The sequence below is a fragment of the Amblyomma mixtum genome, chromosome 3, assembly GCF_055824585.1.
Source record: "Amblyomma mixtum isolate Tamu chromosome 3, ASM5582458v1, whole genome shotgun sequence".
Lineage (NCBI taxonomy): Eukaryota > Metazoa > Arthropoda > Arachnida > Ixodida > Ixodidae > Amblyomma > Amblyomma mixtum.
In genome coordinates, this window is record NC_143014.1 from 232,240,116 (window position 1) to 232,261,546 (window position 21,431).

The 21,431-nt window shown below is 49.0% G+C and overlaps 1 protein-coding gene and 1 pseudogene across 1 annotated transcript in view; one reads left to right on the forward strand and one right to left on the reverse strand.

Annotated features, from left to right (window-relative positions):
* The window catches only part of LOC149353997 (uncharacterized), a 171,205-nt gene that overhangs the window by 77,289 nt on the left and 72,485 nt on the right, over positions 1 to 21,431 (reverse strand). The gene's annotated exons all lie outside the window — the stretch shown is intronic.
* LOC149353998 (uncharacterized) lies at positions 8,150 to 9,605 on the forward strand (annotated as a pseudogene).

The following is a 21,431-nucleotide window of genomic DNA, read 5'->3' on the forward strand; positions in this document are numbered from 1 at the left end:
TCCGTAAGCATGGAAACATGATGAAAAGGTGATAAAGCACGACGCTGGAAGCCATGACGCCAGCCCTCACCTTACTTCCCAGAGTACCTGTTACCAGTCTACCTGAGTTTGGGATGATACTGGAGCGCACACACCAAAGAAAAAAGCATCAATGCCTGATGATAAGCCTGCCACTGACGTCCAGCTCGATCATGCTGCGGCAGCCCTGAGTGCAGCCAACACCAACCAAACACCTTGCGACGTGGAATTCCGTGAATCGTGAAGTGCTGGATGCATTCACTAGCGCCATGCAGAAGGAAATACCACAGCTTTTATTACTGCCACGTAATCAGCATTCGAAATAAAGAGTGATTGGATATATGGACGAAACTCGGCGCGTGTTCTGAAGCGCTGTTGTCAACTCTATGATGTGAGGTATGAAAGAGCAGTTTTTCGCCAACAACTGAAACTTCCCAAATCTTGAACACTTTAGCGTCGGACCAAAAACTTACATGAACACTAGAACGCTTCTAAGAAGCCGCCAAGCGGCGCTTAATGTTGTAGACACCGATCTGACCCTATCTCAAAGGGCGGCCGCGACCGCAGCTCACTACCCCAGAGGGCGACGCGCAAGTCGGCCACGCCTCTGTTGTCAGCACGGGCTCCACCGGAAGCCAAGACACGTCCAGACCCGTTGCGTCTCAAGATGTTCAAGAACAGAAGATATACTGTCGTACACATGGTAAGAAAATTGGTACATTTTGTAGACTCGAATCTGGGGTCCCCTGTTTTGTTCTGTAGAATGCCCAGTTGCATTTGTAAGCCTTGTTGGTTCCAACTGCATTTTGTTTCAATTACTGAATCCGTCTAACAACTCAGTGCACAGCCAGGTTTTAACTGCAACAGTTGGCCGTGACGTTTTCTATATGCATAGATATTCCTCTCTTGAGTGCAGCTTATATCAGTGTGCTGCTCCTATGAAGACAAATTGCACTACATTATGTAAAGTGTTTGCTAAATATCTAAAGGTCAATATATTTATAGACTTTTCGCAGACGTGATACTCTTTGAGTATTGTGCGAAGCTCTCTCATAACATTTTTTTTCTGCGAGAATGTCCTGAATGCTGGCTTGTTACTGTGTCGGCTCGAGTTGCACAGAGGCGTAAGCTTGGTGCTGCCGCCTAGTTGTCGTCAACTCCGCGCTTTGCGTGACTGCTGAAATCGCTGGCGAGATGCCTCAGCGATGCGCCGCCATGGGATGCTTTAATTTTAGCAAACAAACCAGGAAATGTACGATTTTTGAAGTTCCCAGTGGCATCACTGCATGCAGCAAAAGGGAAAGTGTGTGCAGGCAATGTGCTATGTGAATGTTGATTTAGATGCGAGGCAGCAAACTCGCGTGTCTGCAGCGACCACTTTGTAACAGGTGCAAGCTTAGTTTCTTATTTCTTGCATTCTGTTTTCTAAGAAGCTGTAGCGTGGAACACGGGGTGCGACGCCTCTGTTGTCCATTTGCTAGTGTAGCAGAACTGACTGCACAAAAGAATAAGAGGAAACTGCGCGGGCCTGTTGACTGCTCCCCGTGCATTATAATAACTTCAGTGGAAATTGTCGAGCTTGTGCGAAGGAGACGCGGACAGCGAAGAGGCAAAGACTGATTGTTCGTGTGCGTCTTTGCCTTTTCGCCGTCCCTGACTCGTTCACGCAGTTCTTTGTTTGCCGCATGCGGACAGGAGGGAGCCTAAAAGATAGAGTGAAAAGTAACAGGAATGTAGTATGCATGCGGGAATGTTCGCGTGCCGTGGCACGGCCGGCCTCGAGGACAGCTTTCGGCAGCGGCCTACAGTGTTCGCCGAAACGACGACGATGTCTCCAGAACGCCGGGTACGTTCCGCTTAACAGCAACTTTCCTGCGAAAGCAGTCGTCTCGACATCTTTTGCTGCGGTGGACTGTGCCCATTTCAGACCATCGCAGTGTAGTGGACTATGCGAGCGCGAGGCGACAGCTTCCTCAGCGTAACCCTCGTGCGCTCGCGAGCAAGACGAATACGCCGGTTAGTAAGCGCCTCGTCACCTCCACAGCGCTGTATCACGTTGCGAGATCGTGTGCGCATTATCAACACTCTGGCACAGCCCTGTTATCAAACAACGAGCACGCTCCGCTAGGTACCCTGATCGGGCTTCAACCCATCGATCTTCAAACAAAAGAATGCTAGCCGCGTCAGGCTGTCACACGCTATATTAGTATCAGCAGCTCGCCCTGGGGCGAGTGCTAAAGAAGGCAACATTAAATGCGGTGAATGTATTTCTCCTCTTTGAAAGGCCGTCATTTCCGCAGTGGCCTGTTCGATGCGCCAAAGTGCATGTCAATCACATGGTAACTAACCGGCGACACAGAAGTTAGATCATTCGTCCACTGCTTGCTCACATCAAAAAACTGCGCGAAATTCACTGTCAGCTCAACAGAAAAAAAAATGTTCACAGCACTAAAGGCAAAAGCATACTGAAACACTATAGGCGACGTTCGGATGAGCACGATAACTTCAGCAACCCATGAAAGCACGGATGGAACAACGCACCGACTGCTGCTGACCGCGCAACGCCAACCGACCGACCGAACCACCAATTGTGATTCGGCGGCCGCCGCTAGGGGCGCTCTCCCAACGTGAAAAAGGCCCATTACGCCAGCACTGCAACCGCTTTCGTCGTCTCCATGCAGCATGTGGCGCATGTAATTCTTGACCGGTTGATGAACATAGCGAGCCTCCAGCGACTGCGCCAGAGGCTGCAAAAGGTTTGTTACTGCCGCGTTCATTGCAGAAGCTTTCTTAATGTCCGCTAGCAGCAGTCTGTAGCGACGCATCGATCAAGACACAAAATTCTTGGTTTTTATGCAGGCATTCTTTCCGCTTCTTCTTCGTCAAGTGATTGCACATTGATAACTCGACTTGGCCAAGCGCCATCACGAGCGGCCCCACGATGAACACTCTCAAGGTTAGGTTATTTGTAAACATATAACCCCCGAAAGCAGAAGAACTGACAGCCGTCGCCGTAGCTCAGAGGTAGAGCACCGGACGCGTAATTCGGAGGTCGTGGGTTCGGATCCCACCGGCGGCATATGGTTGTTCTTTCTTCTGCTTTTCTAATCAATTACTTTTAAGCGATAACATATTCAGTAATACTCTAAATTGATCAACACCACACAATAAATAAGTAAATTAAAAAAATCCCCTGTGACCCTTGGTTTCTGTGGCTGTTGGCTTCTCTCACCTTCACCCTATCAGGAAGAGATACTAATCACAAATCGCCCGCAACATTTCTATCGACGAACAAGAAAAGGTTAACTCAACGGAGCCGGCAGCTTGGGGTGTTATAAACCCGTGTAGAAACGTCACACGACTAACCTGTCTTTGCGCAATTTTTTTTTTTCAAGTTTTTTCTTTTCTCTCACCACCGCCTTCCCTGCTTTTCCTGGGTCCGCTCTCAACAATAAACCTGCTCAACCCTGGTTTTTCTGTCTGCCTTTGTTCCTTCCCCGAGGACTTCTCTGTGTCTGGCCTGTCCCTCCCAGCGCCCTTCCCCGAAATGGTGCGGAGGCGCTCACTACAACCCACTACCGAACATTTTAAGCCGCCCTCCCGACCACACTCCCCGCGACGCTTTCATGAAGTGGAGAGGGGGCTCTGATTCTACTTGTTCACTGTGCCCAGTCACTGCGCGGTGACTTTATGCAGAAGTGCTCCCCCGCCTTTCATGCGTTTGTTTGGAACAGGTTTTTTCTTCTCTCCTGCGGTTGGATTGAGTGTCAAGCGATGAAGGTAGCTGCGAAAACACGCTGGCACTCGCTAGGCCTCGTTGAATTTGTGTTATATAGTTTTTTGCGCCTTTCCCGGGTTGCTTGATCAATCCACGATCGAAGATGACATCGCCTTCCATGCATACGTCCAGTGCAAGTATGGTGGTAACCTGTCGTCGATGTCTCAGTGTTGAATAACTTCGCTCCGAAAGACGTGAGTGGTGAACAGTAACATTTACTGACATTTGAGCGGTGGAGGCCACGGCGGTGAAGGCGGATTTTATGACGGCGACGTCGCGCTGCTAGGACGTAAGTACGCATTTGAAATCACTCTGTTGTCGGAGTACTGCCGCCGTCTCGGTTATATGCTCGGCGTCAACAGAAACTTTCTAGTTGTTCAGTGTCTGTTTTGAACCAGCCAGTTGTAGATTGCACAGCGTACAGGGACAAAGTACCGAAAAATTTTCTCTCAGCTATATACCGAAATTTCTTGCCCATCATGGTAACAAGACTAAAATTACTTTTGCGGTGTGTATTCTTTTTTTACACAGGCATATGGTGCATACGTGCGAGCGCAATCAGCGACGAGCGTCTTAAGGGGGAGCGGCTCAAGGCCCTGAACAAACATCACGCATCGCATCTATGCTGCGGAATGTGCCGTAAATAAAGGAGGATGACCAAGCAAGCATTGGAATCGTCCGAGCAACCTGTTTACACACCAACAATGTTACGACATACATTTGCAACTCAATATTGATTCAAATACCAAAGGTGTCAGGTGGATTCACGATACTGAGCATTGCCAATGCTCAGGGCCAGGCGTCTGGCTTGTACGTGCCTTCTCTTTCGTCCTGTCTTCTTTTGCACGCATTATCTCTCTAAGTAATGTGACGTACCTTTTCCTTTTTTTTCCTTTTCTTATTTCTTAGCGATTACCAATCCACAATCACTTTACCGATAACGATCGTCGATTACAATCGCAATTATCGATTACCTATCATCAATCCTTACCTAGCTTACAGAGCACGGGATGCTACGACACTTCTACACATACATAATCAACCGCTATCTAGTTTAGAGAGCACGGCATACTATGCTACTTCTACACATACACACCATTTGTTCCAGTACAGGGAAGCACCATAACACCCCTTTTCATTCCGTCCAATTTCTGACGCGTACTTAGCATATTAATATTTGTCTGGCTCCGCCGCGGTGGCTCAATGGTTACGGCGCTCGGCTGCTGACCCGAAAGACGCGGGTTCGATCCCGGCCGCGGCGGCCGAATTTCGATGAAGGCGAAATTCTAGAGGCCCTTGTACTGTGCGATGTGTTTGCACGTTAAAGAACCCCAGGTGCTCGAAATTTCCGAAGCCCTTCACTACATCGTCCCTCATAGCCTGAGTCGCTTTGGGACGTTAAGCCCCCATACACCACACCAATATTTGTTTTTTTTTTCATTACTGTCAGACCAGAACACATCCCAGACACAGGTTATTAAGCCATACACCCGACCATGCGTTCAATGGGTGTCCCTCAAACAAGCCTGAAGCAATTACCCTTCGTGGCCTACGGGGAATAAAGAACAAACAAAAAAACCTTCGTGGCATACGCGTTACTTGCCCACCTGGCGCAGTGAAGCTATTTTCTTTTTTTATTTACAGGAATTGGGGTTTTTTTCCGACTGACGATGGCCGGAGCCGGGATTTCACCTGAACGAGCTCCTTACGCTGTCGCTTAATACCTGCGACTGTCCAATTGATCATTTCCCGGAATGCATCACAGCTCGTGTTTCTGGTTCGATGGGCAAAAGATAGCGCGCACCGAGATGTCTCTAACAAGGAGAAGAAATGGGGCTGGGGACCGATCGTCCCAAGGAAAACCGGTTGAGAAGCGAATGTGGACTGTTTTGCCTGTGGAAGAAGTCCAGATTGGGCTAAGTAGTGTAGATTCATAATGGTGGTTCAACAGCGCAAAAACACCAAGATCAAGAAAGAGAGAGGAACACACACCAGCGCTGAATTCAGCGCTGGTGTGTGTCCTGTCTCTTCCTTGGTCTATGTGTGTTTGCCTGTGGGCCGGACTTAGGCTAGCCCATGTGGGCTGGACTTGGGCTTGCCCATGTGGGCCGAGCATGGGTTAGCCCGTGTGGGTCCCCGCTGCACAGCCGCCTAAGCCCCCCTCGAGGTCCCCTCTGAGAAGCCCATTACTGCCCCTATGGGTCCCACAAAGGACCGAGGAAAGTACCCTTTATTGTTTTCATGCATGCAGACCATAGGGGTCCCCTGCTGGTCCTATGTAGCAAGCCCACTGGGCTGCCCCTGAGGGTCCCACGCGATGCCGAGTTGCAAATCCCGCACACATCCCACATCGGGCCCCCATGGGCTGCCCGTGTCGGGCCCACGAGGGCCCGCAATTCCGAGCCCCGTTTGTGCTACTGGAAAGTGTCACATGTCCGTGTGTGAGAATTTCCTCATCGTAACGCATGCAACACGTGTCAGATTTCTCGGAGACCAGCACCTGCGCAAACACTGATGCGGTCAGTATGTTGGTACAAGTTACGCCTTGGAAGTGTACCAGTCTGGTGCATTTCTTCCCTGCTGCATTATGCACATTATGTGAAGCAATTTGTATGACATACTCAGACCATAGCCGTAATCAGTTTATCGAGCTTGGCTCTTGAGTAGGGCAGAAAACATAGAACGACCGCAATTACGTATATGTAGACACTGATCATAGCGTGTGCAGTTGACGACTTGATTGTAAAGGCAATAGATATGTTGCATGCTTTCATTACATTAAATATGCTGACAAGTGGCCGAATTCATGAGACGTTCACTTTAAAACCAGCTCGCTTCCCAACCAGCCGCTGTATGCCACCGTGCTAGATTGGCTGCGTGTCGTCAACACCGGCGTGACGACATCTCGCGCAGGCGGGACCGAGGTTTTTGTAGACTTCACATGAGCTGTCAATCTAGTGAAAGCGAACCGGAGAGCCGCCCAAGGAACTGACACGTTGGCATTCGCTTCATGGCATTCGCTTCAATGTAAACATGGTGGTTGCTCCGTTTGCCTCTTTGATGTGTGCGCTGTTGATTGATCGTTATCGGCGGCTGCACGCACGACCGCTCGACATGCCTGATGATGCTTTTATGTGGCATTTCATGCTTTGAAAGGGTGTAGTACACCCGCGGTCCGCCGAACTACAGGACCAACTCGGGCTATGATGAGAGGGAAATGACATCTGCACGCTTCGTTTTTTTATCCTAGGCTTCCCAATGGACGTTAGCAGGAGAACACCAGGCGCTGCTCAATGTGAGCATGCTGACGACCGGCTTATACCTGTGATACATTACATGCAGAAATTGGAGGAGAAGGTGCTGTTGACAATCTGTCTGTGCCCCTCCGATTGTCGCCACCCGTGCTTGCTGAGGGAAGAACGGATAAGGAAACGCTGTCATTGAGCTCTGCATCATTACAAACGCTTCGTTATGGTACGCGCTAGAGGTTTTCTTCAAGAACTTTTGCTGTTTGGCTGTGGCGATAGCAGAAGAGTACACAGCATTGCACATATCGGTGGTGCCTTGCCGAAGCGGTGCCTCCTTGGCGAGCTGGTTGAGTCCAGTTGATGCCTTTACCATGTAATGCTCCTGCTTTTCACTGAGCTGTATACCCCTTACTTTACCAAGTTAACCATGAGCATATATGCCATGAGACATGGTACAGGTACTCTGCGTGTGCATGGTTGTAAAGAAGCTCCCAATTTCTTCCAGTGAACTTTGTCCTAATATTCGTCTCAGCACTCCGTAAAAGGTGATTCCGTGCTTCGTGCTAAATCTAGCATTTTGCATTATTGTAAAGATAAGTTTTATTTACTGGCTGATAAAAGGCATATATCATCAGAAAAAATGAGTACCGAATGCTTGGTCTGTTTTTTTGGTGGGGAACGTCACAAAGCGACTCAGGCAATGAGGGACATATTGTAGTGGAGGGCTCCGGATAATTTTGACTGCCTGGGGTTATTGACATCACAAAGTACACGGGTCACTAACATTTTGCCTCCATCTAAATGGGATTGCCGCGGTTGGTATCGCACCCACGTCTTTCGGGTCAGTAGTCGAGCACCATAATCACTGTGCCACATAGGCGGCTTAGTCGCGCCAGCCATCCGTAGTAGACATCGAGCTGCGATTCGGAGATGCTACGTGAGCTATTTTGGCGCATTACTTTTGGCGCTGTCTCTTGCCTGTCTGTATCTTTCTTCAATAGGTGGCATGTAAATATTCTGTGATATTCATAATTCCTGCCATACGTTGAATGGGGCTGTGGCGCCTTGTCTTTTCTGCAAAAGTTTTTGATTAGCGCAGAAAAACATGGCCGGGAAGCTGCTAGTTTTCTCACCGTCTGAGCCGGGGAAGCCGAGGTGCACATCCAGCTATTGCAGCCAGTCAGCAAGCCGCCGCAGTTCACTTTCGAACAGATTCCGGTGGGCCGTGAGGCAGTGCGCCAGCTGAAGGTCCACATGATGACACTCAGTGATACGATGCAGGCAACGGAATTCAAAGCAGACCCAAAGGTATTTAGGCTTCTACCCAGACACAGCCAGCTCGCATCGTTCATCTAGAAGCCCAATGGCAGCGAGACGTCGAGCAGACGGACTGTTTCGGTTTCAACAGAGAAGGGCTACAAGGGCTGCTACTTCCTACTGGGAACCGTCCGCGAAAAACTGAAGCCACTGAAACCACCTCGTAACAACCCAGTCAAGTCAAGCATTTTGACTATTCCACAGAAGCCAAACCTGAGCTCAAGAGGTGAAACCGTTGAGCAAACACCAAAGAAGATTTCAGCTCCTGAACAAGTATGCAAAAAAGCAGTGCCTCCTATCAGATTGACTATCCCAAAGGAGTTTAAATCATCTGCAAATAAGAATTCTGGTCGTCAGAACCTGACTTCAAAAAGCTTCTACATCTGCAAAGGTGTACACGAAGCAGCCTCAGCTGTGCCAAAACCATGCAATAAAGCACTGCCTCCAGTCAGAGTCATTCTACCTAAAGGTTTCGCGTCTTGGAGAAAAAGAATGCCACTTCCAACCGTCCCACGAGCAGCCTGTTACCTGCATTTATACCCACTGATCCTTTCACTGCTGCCGACGCTCAATCCCTGCTAAGTGGAGGAACCTTTTCAGGCGCCTGCGCTCAATAAATGTGGAGGCCTCGATCCTCTAGAAGTAGCAACCCGCATAGAGGCGATCCGCAGAGAAACATTCGCCTCTAATGCTCCTGATTTAGAAGCCACAACAAAAGTCACAGTGGAAGACAGCTTCAAGACTGCGAACAGTGCATTTGAAAACAGCCTGGAAATGTGAAAAAATGTTTTGTAGACAGCCTGGAGGCAGGAACATTGGCAGACTCAACTGCTGGGCATGCAGTGGCAATAGTCAACAACAGTGAGGAACACTCAGACTGGTAATAATGACACCTTCGAGCTGTACCTCAGCGCTCGAATGGAGATCTTTTATCAGCAGATAATTTAAAGGCAGTCCTGCCCCAGCTCAAAGAAAGAAGAACCACCACCACATCTGCAGCTCATAAGCAGATGTCTGGGGAACAAGCTAAAGTGCTTCTGTGCACCCCACAAAAGGCTGAAAATGAAGGGTCACTATGGCCTCCACAGCTCCAGGCCATTTAAAATGAAGAGCGTTCTTCATCACCAAAGTGCCAAGCACCTTCACCAAGTTATTACAGATTCGAAAGCTTTGCTCTAGATCGTTTCCCGCCAGGCGCACCAAGTCAGCTCACGATAACGGTCAACCAACTCCACATCCACTAGGTTTGCACTTCAACTCCTTCATCTTCGCTCATCCGTGGTAATATTTACCAAGCCCTAGTGGTCGAATTTCTATGGAGGCGAAATTCTGGAGGCCCGTGTACTGTGCGATGTCAGTGCTTGCTGAAGAACCCCTGGTGATCGAAATTTCCGGAGCCCTTCACTGTGTCGTCCATCATAGTCTGAGTCGCTTTGGGACATTAAACACCCGACGCCCATAAACCATCCTATTATTTATTAGTCATCGCATCACCTCGTCCCGCTTCTGCATTGCATTCTCACCAATTAATCCAACTTCAACTGTACTGCTCTTAGAGCTCAAGTAGCTCACGCTGGCGAGTGAGTTATGCAGACCAAGACGGCAGCCTCTGCGTGATGGCACTCTCACTGGATCGCATCAATACGTCAGCAACGAAAGTTCTGCAATGCCAAAACTTCCTTCGAAGTTCAAAAATGAGTGGCACCCTCTCGAGAACGGAAAAAGAGCTTCCATCGTCACCGATTGGCTGCGGTCTCCACGCGCCCTCCCACCAAGTTCGCCCACCCATGTCTACGCCAAAAGGACGCAGTGGCAAAGCGAACCGGTTCCAAAACGAACTGTTTCATGGATTCGGCTCATCCTTTCATTACGGAAAAGAACAAATGTAACACCAGACGAACGACTATCAGAGCTAAGAGGGTTCCCCAAACACTGGCAGCAGGTGAAATATTGCGCAGTGCCGACCACAGAAATATTATCCTATTGTGAGCAGCTTCAGGGCCTCACCAGCCCCCGGCATCAGGAAACCAGAACCCGATAAACCCTTCCGGCATCACACCACCACATAGTTTCATAAAATATGACACACCTAAAGGCGAATGGCATAAAATTGTATCTTCAAGAAGCAGACTGCGAAAATGTATCCTAAGAGAGCATATGGACAAGAAAGCTATTATCGTTTATTAGAAAAGGCCTATATCTGCAAGTGCAGATGGTCTTGAGGGGTGACGTCACAAAACGTCATTATTCAAAGCTGCCCGGAGCATACTCAGAGCCAGTCAAGGCACGCTTGGAGCCAATCCGAGCCACAAGGAACCGGTGAGCGTGTAGAGAGTGACCAGTGTAGCCAATCCGCCGTCCATCTTTGGTGCGTCCGGATGCCTCACGAAAACAACGCCAACTACGTCCCGAGGAAGAAGCGTGCGGCGGCTGCTGAACGGAAGCGATGGTGCTGTCAGAATCCAGTGCTACATGAACGGGAGCTAGCAGTGTGACTCCACAGCGAGGGCGAAAGACGATGAACGTATGCAATGGAAGCGCCACATAGACCGGAAGCTTTGACAGCGCAAGCCTGATAACAAACATGCGAAGCTCGAGGGTGCAGTGGAGGCGATAGCATCGAGAGTACTATATATTGACACAGCTCATTCTGCTTCCAACATTGCTGGACTGCACTAAGAAGAAACTGAAAGGTGCACTTGCTAATGCGGCGTCTGCAACGTGACCCCTGCAACAGGAAACCGAAAGCCAATAAACGCTTTCGATGTCACACCACCACACAGTTTCACGAAATATTATTATTTCACACCGGATGATATAAAATTGTGTCTTCAAAAAGAAGACTGTGAATACCTTAGCAGTGGATATGGACACAAAAGCAATTATTGTTAATTGAAAAAGACCTAAATCTGAACTTGCAGACAGTGCTGAGGTAAGACGTTACAAAACGCCATTATTCGAAACCATCCGGAGCATAATAACAGCCCGTCAGAAAGCGCTCGGGGCCGTTCCGAGCCATTCGGAGCTGATGGGCGTATGGAGAGTGAGCCGTATAGCCAGCCTTCTTCCGATCTTCGGTAAGGAGTTTATGGGCGCAAGAGTGACGAATACAGCACAGCGCCAGAGAAATGTATCTTTACCTTTTTGTTGTATTGTGTAAAATTGGAGAGGATTATGATAGGCTGTGTATTAAAACTAGGCTAGCTGAGTACTGACACGAGCAAGATGGCGAGGAGTTGACTCCCACTGTGCTTGGCTACGGCGCCTTCTTGTCAGTGTTAGGGTACTGTTTTGATAATGATGATGATTTTTTTTGCCGCAAGCGCATCTGTGGCCAAAGCGCGTCAGATGAGGTGTTATCCTCTACTCAAGGCGTGGTCAGGGACCAATCCCCCACGCAATTCACCCGAAAGAAGCTGAGCACCGCGCCAGGGGGAAAGATTGTATAAATTATATCACCGGTGGCTACCCGGTGGTGCTGGGGATCCAACCCCGCACATCCTGCATGCGACGAAAATGATAAAACTACTTGGTCATTGCTACGGTACCCTTTAAGCGCTCTCGCGTTAGGGAGCTCGTGTCGCAGAAACTCCCACGTCATCGTAGTAATTAGATTAAGTGCAAGCAGCATAATCTCGAGACGCATCGCATTGAACCTTAGGATGCACAAGCTCGAAATATTAGTGAGGGTAGCGTAGCTTCTAGTGAAGGAAACGCATCATTCAGAATGAAGATCGTTATGAGGTCCTCTCGCACAGGAGACGACATAGATCTATGTTGCTAGCCGCTTAGCGCGCATCAGAGAAGATATGGTTTAGCACAGTAACGTGGCCACAGTGCCTGCGGACCCTACTGCGATGTCACGCCGCTGATGTGATTCCCGCTTGACTAAACAGGATGCAGACAACTATGGCATTGTAAAGACAAGCCTGCTAATGAAGTACAGAAACTGAGCGGAAACATTCAAGCAAAAGTTTCACAACTTCGATAGAGCAAAATGTGAGTAAAACCCAGACTGTGATCAACAAACTCATAGAACCGCCATGCTGTGACAAATTCCTATTCCATTCTAGATTTTTCCAAAATTCAGAAATTTGGATACCGTCTGGAACCCACCATCTGTCCTACACAACAGCATAACGCATTCTGCTTTAGGGACGTAAGTCATTCCCGGACTATGATTAAAAAAACTCATAGATCCGCCTTCTTGTGACGAATTTTTATTGAATTCAGGATTTTTCCTAAATTCATGGCTTTGGAGACCATCTAGAACGCGCCTTTTGCACTATGACGCGTAATATGACGAAAACAGCATGACATATACTAATCTAGGGACGAATGGCGCGAATCTCTGCCACTCCTGACAGCGATCAGTGGACAAGAACCCTGCACTGAGGCGTAATGTGGGCCCGTCATCACCACCCATGACTCGCGACTCATGCCTTCGAATGCCCTCTACGTTCCCGAAAAACAGACTGTATCCACCCCTGCATGAACTATGCATGACATTGACACTGAATGAAATACCATCCGCAGTCTGCTTAAAGTGCGGTCACGGTGAAACTGCTTGATTCAAGTCTCCGACAATTTTCTTCTTTCCACAAGTCAGTTGCACTTCCGCTAAAATGAGCGCTGGTGACGAAGTACTATTAGTAGTTATGCACAGTGTTCACATACATGTAACTAGCATATGATTGTTACATTGTATACGTGCCAACCTGAAGGCACCCCCCCCCCAACTGAGTTCATCGGTTTAGAGGTCAGAGGCATATCGTGGGCGGCAGAGGTGGAGGCGGACGCCCGTGCTCCATACCACCTCCTTATTATTCTGCAGATTATCCGCGCGCAGCTCCATGCCACGTACACCAACCCAGGCTGCACGCTCACCGACCTCTTTCATATCAGGAAACAGACGCAGATCATACGCCACTTCTAGCTCCCCATCAGACAGTGGTGGAAAGAAGAGTGCATCACTTTCAAAGAACACGGGTCCCTGGAAGCTATGGAGAACCTTCCACGCACTATCACGCTACAAATTGTCCTCTTGAACCCGGGAACCATGCATGAGCATTCAAGAGCAAAAATGCAAACTATTTGTTTCCGAAATCGATACAAAAGCCCGCCTCCATCATTTACGAATATAGGCCCCTCGACGCCACACTCGCTGTCGAGAACAGTTTCACCTTCACCCAGCTAGCCAACGCCCTGGTGCAGGTTCATATTTCAGTCGGTCGGTCGGTCGGTCGGTCGGTCGGTCGGTCGGTCGGTCGGTCGGTCGGTCGGTCAGTTTATGGGCTCCGGAAATTTCGACCACCTGGGGTTCTTTAACGTGCACTGACATCCCACAGTACACGGGCCTCGAATTTCTCCACCAAAGAAATTCAGCCGCCGCGGCCGGGATCGAACCCGCGTCTTTCGGGCCAGCAGCCGAGCACCATAGCCACTGAGCCACCGCGGCGGCTGTGTGTGTGTGTGTGTGCGTGCGCGTGCGTGCGTGTGTGTGTGTGTGCGTGCGCGTGCGTGCGTGCGTGTGTGTGTGTGTGCGTGCGTGCGTGTGTGTGTGTGTGCGTGCGTGTGCGTGTTGCGTGTGTGTGTGTGTGTTGCGTGTGTGTGTGTGTGTGTGTGTGTGTGTGTGTGTGTGTGTGTGTGTGTGTGTGTGTGTGTGTGTGTGTGTGTGTGTGTGTGTGTGTGTGTGTGTGCGTGCGTTCGTGCGTGCACGAGTCAATTGTCCCGTATGATCACATAAATACGTGCGCAAGTTCATACTTACACCTAAATTTTTTGTGTTAATGGATAGGCAGTCTACTGAAGAACTCAAACGCATATCCCGAGAGCCTGCAAGAAGGCTCGGTGCACTTCAATGGCAACATGTCTAGCTACAGCTTCAATTGATATACTTGACAGAAACAAACGAACAGGCACAAAAATAGTTACACTTTCTTTATCAGAACAACGCAATCAGTGACCATGGTGGCCGTGGTGTGGGTGTGAATCACGGCTGCCATAGAAACCGATTTCATTATTTTTATAAGACAAATCGTGAGGTCCCTCCAAGCGGCAGCGTTGCCTGAGGGAGTGATGTGATCGGGGTAGCGTTGAACGAATATTACTCCACTCTGTTCCGGCCGAGTACCCCGCCAGATTCCGTACCACCCGAAGCCCTAGGCGCTGTGTCTCGTCCCTTCTCTCCCTGTGGCGTCCTGCCGCTGCGCTCCCGCACTACCAATCATATCTGATCAACGTGCCCATCAGTTCATGTTGTTCATGAACTACCGGAGGTTCCTCAAGAGATTATGGAGGCAACCAACTTCTCAATAACTGCAGACGAAATAAAACACATCATAGCAAAGCTCCCTAACAATAAATCACTCAGCCCAGACGATACAACTGCCCAATTGTATCAATGCTTTACAAAAGAACTTAACCAAATCCTCGCCGAAGTTTTTCAGGGTGTGGGAAAACGAAAACTTCTGTCCTCATCCATGCGTCGCGGGAATATAGTTCTGATTTCTAACAAGGCAGAACAGCGCAAACTACACAAGGACAAGGAAGTAGACGAGACACACACAGCGCTCACAACTGAAGGTTTATTTTTCCAGACACTTCGGTAAATATACAGCAGCATCAGTTGTAAACGTTCAGTTTTAAGTCAGCGCTGTGTGTGTCTCGTATACTTTCTGAGTTGGGTTGAAACTGGCAAAATTACATGGTGCCTGGCTGGGAGGATGGAGCGAGAAGTTCCGTCAACTCTTCGGACTAGAGTGGAGGGATAGAACTGTAAGGTACCTGGGCGTCAATCTCGACAATGGAGCAGCGATCAGGAACATTCGCCAGCCTGAAGTACCTGCCGCTGAAAGAAAGCTTGAACCTTGCCGACCGAGTCACACTGCCATGTTCAAGAGAGTCTATGTCTGTAATACGGCTGCTAACCCGGTGGTTTTGTACCTAGCCAGGGTGGCCACTATCGACAAGAGCTCCGTGGTTAAGCTTATGGCAAGTTTTCATATGGCGCGCAAAGGCTAAGCCCATGCGGCGGACTACCTTCTTTTGGAGTACTGAGGCAGGCGGACTGGGCCTCCTGAACATCGAACTTAAGGTTAACAGCTGGCCCCGTGGCCAGCCACAACACAGCCAATGTCCTGCGGCCTCACAGCCACGGCATTTTACAAATAAATTTCAGAGGGGACGGCGCAGCTGCAAACGCTTTTTTTCTTGGGAATATCTGCTCTCAGTGAAAGCCGATAAACTAGACTGAAACTTATTGACGCAGATTCTTCAGGCGCCAATATAATGACCACCCTGAACAAGGGTAGGCAAGAGCGATGTCTTGGGGCGCGTCAGGAGGCTCCCTGTGCCAAAGGGCAAGGATTGCTTCTTTTGCTTCCACACCTGTGTTCTGCCCGTTAAAGTGCGTCAGGGAAACCGGGGTATGCTTCCTACTAAGGACCGCAAACTGCAATCGGCGACCAGCGCAAGGCGACCACGGCGCGAGTGCAAGCAGTAGGCAAAAGGGGCCACAAATGGGCTATACCGCGCAAAGAGGATTAAGACGACGAAACGAATCACTGACCCTTCATCGCAACGGTGGCAGGCAGGGGAAGCCCAACACTGAGTGTTAAACATGAGTGTTAAACGGCGCTCACCTTCTAGTACGAAATGCGCAGTTTTTTCGGCTTGCCCTGGGGCAGGGGTTCTCAAACTGGGTTCCGCGGGCTGTCTTCTTGTGTTCCGCGAGAACCCTCACCGGCCCTGGCCCAGCAGCTGATATGAGACTGGCTCTGAGTGCTACTGAGCCACGCGTTGACTTGCTCTTAAAAGGGAAGCAGTATCACCCATCACATTAGTATTTGTATTAATCTGTGCAATAAACATTTAACTTTTGCAACTCTCTCTTTGCAAAAATGCACTCGACAACATTGCTGGTAAGTGAAAGCAGAGGGGGGGGGTTCCCTGGAATTTATTGAAGGCTTTTGGGGTTCCTCCAAGCAAAAAAGTTTGAGAACCCCTACCCTGGGGTATCAGCTGACAGATTTTCCGTGCCTCGACGTCCCTGTAAAAGCTCCAGTACTCGTAAGCTGTGCTGGTGCTCAGACTGCATGCCCTTTGGGGGGCGCATGTAGATATCACTATGCATAAACAGCTGGGCTAGTTGGTGCTTTGAAACACTAGTTCTTATCTTTCCGGGGCACATAGAACCTACGGACAGAGGGAGAGGAGACACACGGTGGAAAGATCAGACATAGGGTCGCGTGCAGATGCGGTGGAGTGCTCTCGCAGCCCACAAACAGCGTGGTGGGACTTTGAGGATAAGACGCAGTGGACGGGGAGTGCGCTGGAGGCGACTGGCTCTGGTCTGCCAGCGAGAGGAGCTGCGGCGGGGTGCAGCGCTGCCAGCCTCTTCAAGAGGCGATAGTACAGACGGTTATGATGCCGCTGAAGTTGGCACCGTGGGCCGCATCCCTGCCCATAGCAACTGCTTACCTCCAACTGGTCCTTTGCCCCTTTACTTTGTTGCGCTGTTCCCAGGCCAGAGTGTACACTTTCTCTGCTCCTTTTACCCGTACTCCAGTTCTATATTTCTTTAGCACGTTCATTTCCCTTTCTGTCTCTCCCTGGTTATCCCAGGTGATGTTAACATGGTGTTCACTCCGTGCTCTCTGCTCAGTGGAGTGGCACCCGTGTACGTAGGTATGCAAATAAAGTTGTTATCTGACCGAGGAAAAAAAGGCGGCCCTGATGTACTTCACCTTTTATTTATTGTGGATAGTGTATAGACCTGTAGGATGGTGGTTGAAATTCTGGCGGGAGATTTTTTTTTACTTTTTTTACTTTTTACCGTCCTAAATTGTATGAGAGCTATCAAATAGTTGAAATTTCTCTTCTTCCCCAATAATCACGTATATATGAGACACTTCTGACACATACATTGCAATATAACATAGGATGGTTCACATAACTAGAACCAAGGATTAAGAAAAAGTGGCGCACTGGAGATGGACGAAGCCAACGACGTACTGTTTTCCGTTATGTGCCGCTCCTCACAGTATTGGTTAAATTCTGGTTAGTTAGTTAAACAGCGTAGATTATTTTCCCCCCCAATTTAACACTCACTTTAGGGCCACGCGTGTTTTGTTAAGTTGTAGAGGCTGTTACCAAAAAACCTATCCAGCTATGTGTAGCAACGTATCTTCTACGCGGTCCTTTTTTTCAGCATTTAAAGATAGCGTGCCAAACATGAAAAAAAAAACTTGTGATGGCGTTCTTGCGTTACATTATTGTATAGCACTGCCAAGCGCGGCCTGAGTGCACGCTCACCGTGTCGAAGTGAGCGGCCGACGCCGCTCTCAGCACTGTCTCGGAAGTGCGTCGGTACATTCTTCCTGAACGTGGAAAGCGTGCGCAGTGATCTGCGATCAATGATAATCGAGCCATCGACAGCCAATTCAAAACGAGCTTGTAATGAGTCATCGCATAGGCAAAACAAAAAAGGAAGAGAAAGCAGTGAAGTCGTCGTATTTCAGGGTAGCCGCCGTTTATTTTATCACTTTGTGGCCCGTCCAGCTGAGCGGCGGCAACTCACCTGGGCACGGTCAGCGCGCACGTTTAGTTCGAGGTTTTGAGCGCTGGAGGGAGGCAGCGCGTGAGCGTAGTTGTTTCGCAGGCTTCGTTTAAAATGCGGAAAAAGGAAACATGTAGACGCTACGTTGCTGAAAAAAAAAATGGATCGGTTCTTTCATGCCCCCTCTACAACTTGACGAAATGCGTGTGACCGCAAAGCTAATATTAAAAAAATTTGCACACAGGTCTGACCACGTACAAAGAGTACCCTTGGGCCGCCTGGGCGTGTGGCGAATCAGCTTTTCTTATTTTCAAACTTCGCATTTGTATTGAAGACCTGCACACATTCTCAAGAGGACTCGATGTTGAACTTCTGACGCTGTTCGCATCTGAGGGTGCAGGGAAACAATTATTCCGATACAGATCGGCACAAGCTTGCTCCTATCCACGAGGTCATTGAACTCCCAAAAGAATTTTGCAAGAAGTTAAAAGGTGGGGTGAGACTTTGTTTTATCAAAAAACTCCATTTCGAGATTTTGCCGTCGTCCGATAGAGAATTCCTTTATCTTTCAGAAAATATATTATACTTGGGTATTAGTGATTTCAGAATATTTTTTGTCCTTTTTCTTCTCCACGTCGACCGGAAAAGTGGGTGCACGTCGATGTGGTCTGTTCGTTTCGGATACTTACAAAAATTGAATGCTCTGAAGCTTTTAATTAAACTCAGGCTTTGGTTTCCGAAAGCTTTTGAATTTGGCCTTCTTCATAGTACACTTTTTCACACACAAGGGCTTCTCCTGTAGCTCTTCTGTCAAGGAAAGTTTTGATGAATAAAACGGTCTTCAGAGACTTTACTGGCGTTTTTCTCAAACAACATTTTTAGAAATTTGTGTACTTGTGTAATTTGTACTTGTGTAGATTTGTGTAAGTCAAAAGCAAGCCAGAATTTTCAGAGATGTTACTTAATGAATTTTAAATAACTGGAGCTAGAATGATTAGCCTAAGTACATTTGTATTTTTATGACTAAAAAGACATTCATAACATGCAACTGTATTGCATTGACAAAGATAAAAAAAAACATAATTCTAGTTTTTGTTGCAAGCGCATAACTTAAGTTCTTGTGTAAAGCATTTGTTGCTACTTTCATGCATAATTGCAACACTGAGTGGATAGCAGATTTTCATAAAAAAAGTACATTAGTGGGAAAAAAAATAACTACTTTTGAGCTGCAATCTAACCTGCTTCTACAAGAATACTTGCATATTTTATACACATCGCTTTTAACTATAGCTGCTGTACAGCCAACCTTTGAAACTCATTTTCAAAGCCTCGCACCACATTAATGGGCTGCATACTAGAGCGAAGGGTTTTAAGAGGCGAGCAATGCACTCCCAGCCAAGCTAGCCAGACTGCGCAGCTCATGGATACAGGCGCCAAGCTCGCCGCAAGCTGCACGCGCGAAAGATGAGTCGCCAGAATTTCTGCCAACGGCTAGCAACGCGCGTAAAACCATCTAGGGGAGCAAGGCACGGGCAACATGCATGAGCGAGAAAGGGGGGTGATATGCGTCACGGCGCCGTCGCAGCGTTGGTTGCGTCGCGTCGTTGGGTTGGACGGGGAAATTCCAACCGCACCTAGGGAACAACGAATCATGCCGGAGTACCGCTGTGTCTCGCCGCGCTGGTGCGCTGTTATTCGCCATTTGTTCCTCTCAAATCATCGTCCTTCGAGACTGTGCTTGTCGCAGTCGGTGAACGAGTGTCCCGCGCATCATCTGATGCAACATTTTTTTGTTCTTTCTGAGCAGAACTTCTCACTACGAGCGAACGAAGCGATCTGGCGTTAGGCCTATTTCAGGCCGAGTGAAAGCGGTGGAGTGTGTGTGTGTGTGCGGTGCCGCTGAGTGAGTGGGGGATCAACTCGAAGAAACGAAGCGGAAAGTGTGCCCCGGTGCGTTACCTGCATCTCCGGTGAGGACGCAAGAGCTGCCCCCTCCAGGCAAGTAAATTCAATGCGATGCAAGAACTTTTCAAGTAATCTCGGCCCACTAGAGAAAGTGGACCGTATGCAGGTCAGTCCTCGCGCATTCACAGAATGTGGATGGTAGTTTCCGCCGGCCTGTGCTCGGCGGCCCAGTGTTTCGAATTATTCTGTGGGTGCCTGTACACCTTCATTCAGAAGTAGGTATACAGGCACGGGCACAGTGACAGGACTGCTTGGCAGTGCTTATGACGGCACGCCAGTTGTACAGATATGCGCAGGTAATATGCAGTTCACCGGCCTGTTTACTGACGCATTTCCGTAGCACATGGCGTTTTGTAGAGAAATACGCATGAGGCCGCTCTTCGTTGTCTGTTCGATCGAGTTAACCCGCGCGACCCGCTTTATCGAGGAATCTCGATTGCAAGGCGCTCGCGGCACATCCTTGCGCGTTCTGCATGCTGTCTATAGCAACTTGCGACTTCCACACGACGGTGGTTGTTTCCGCATAGCCTAGATGCACAGTGAAGTCTGCATTAGCTATTCTCGCTGATTGTGTAGTTCGCCTATTGCATGCATGTACTACAGTCGTGGACAAAATTTTGCGAGATGCTGGAGCAGCGTTTTGAAGCTGCCTCTGCGCCACTAGGCGGCATAGTGGCCGCGTCAAGGCTGCGATGGACGATGACTGCGCGCATGCGAGTCCTATATTCGCCCGCTTACCTGTCTGACAGCCGCCATGTGGCCGCCGTACTCGGCGCGCGACCCGGCGACTGCAATGACGTCCGCGTTCACGGCGCCCGTTGCATTTATGCTCTTTTTTTAAGGAGCGAAATAGAGTGCTCTCTTTCATTGTCTTACTCTAATCATTTGTAACTTCTTGCCTGGGAATGAGGCCGGGTTTTTGTAAACGGTCCGCTGTATCAAAACCGCTTCTCGAGTAAGGGATTCAATCCGTGCCCCTCAACGGCGAACTTTACCGTGCAGCGTAACCACATCGTAACTGTCGTGCCGCCGGAAAGTGTAAAGAATCGACAGAATTCTTAGGCAACAAATTTATTGCCACAAAAGAAAAAAGTAGACAAACAAAAACGCAGCCCTGGCGTCCATCGCAGAAACCACTTTCGCCGTCAGCAGCAATCACGCTTGCGAAACGCCGCAGCGAGTCACATTTTCACAAAAGGACAGACCATCTGTAAAGCACGAAGCCTTTCCTACTGTCTCAATGGCCGCCTATAAGCTATCCGCGTTGGCCTTCTCAAAGTGCGACATCAGTCGGTCAGCTTTTATCAAGCCCACACATTTTCTACGGTGCCCGTCTTCCCCTTCGCTGAGCGTGCTAGCTGCCGCACGACGCGACATCCAGGCACAGCGCTCACTCTCCGCGAATTGTGCGCAGGACTTCTGTCCCGCTGAAATGGGCAGCGTTTATCCCAGAATGGTCCTCCAAGGACGTAGGGCACGAGACATCCTCAATATTGTCCACGCAACACTCCGAGGCAAACGGTCCGTCCACTGTAACCAGAGGTCT